This window comes from Octodon degus, unplaced genomic scaffold (genome assembly GCF_000260255.1).
Source record: "Octodon degus isolate 3935 unplaced genomic scaffold, OctDeg1.0 scaffold00012, whole genome shotgun sequence".
Classification (NCBI taxonomy): Eukaryota; Metazoa; Chordata; class Mammalia; order Rodentia; family Octodontidae; genus Octodon; species Octodon degus.
The window spans coordinates 12,614,511-12,615,216 of record NW_004524588.1 but is presented as its reverse complement, the minus strand read 5'-3'; the positions used below and the strand labels follow the sequence as shown (position 1 = coordinate 12,615,216).

At 34.0% G+C, this 706-nt stretch overlaps 1 protein-coding gene across 1 annotated transcript in view; it reads left to right on the top strand.

Annotated features, from left to right (window-relative positions):
- The window catches only part of Fdx1 (ferredoxin 1), a 52,873-nt gene that overhangs the window by 50,912 nt on the left and 1,255 nt on the right, over positions 1–706 (top strand). The window lies entirely within an intron of this gene.

Below are 706 nucleotides of genomic sequence, written 5' to 3'. Positions count from 1 at the left end.
AAAAAAAAAAAAAAAAAAAAAAGGATCTCACTATGCAGCTCCAACTTGAAGTGAACCTCTTGTTTTCAGCCTTTCCAGTTCTGGGATTACAGGTGTGCGCCACCACACTTGGTCTTGGTGGTGGCTCAGTGTACCCAGGGGTGAGGCTGGTGTAGCATATGGTACCAGAGATTTAACTCTTGTTCCTGAGCTTGCCTAAGCAGGCGCTTAGTCTGCTGAGCTGTCTCACTGGCCCTTATTTCTCTTTCTAATCTAATTTCTCTGGCTCATATTTCCAGAAATATACTGAGAGTGGTGATAGTGGACATACTTGTCTTATTCCTGATTTTAAAGTGAAAGCTTTCAGTTTTTGATTATTTAATATGATGTTGGCTCTTGTTTTGTCATAGCTGGCTTTTATCAAATTGAGTGAGACCATCTATTCCAATCTTCTGTAGTTTTTTTTTTTTTAATTATGAATGAGTGTTGGACCTTGTCAATTTTTTAAAAAATTAATTTTATTGAATAAGAAATAATGAGACAGTTTCAAAATAGGTTAATAGGACAGTTATAATAATTAATACATTACATATTATTGTCTTCATAGTAGTTATTCATAGTAAAGATGCAGACGTGATATCTTGTCTAAACACTATTAGTAGAAATCTTCTCATCGAACTAAGAGAAAGTAGCTATATATCTAACTTAACTAATTTGTACATACATA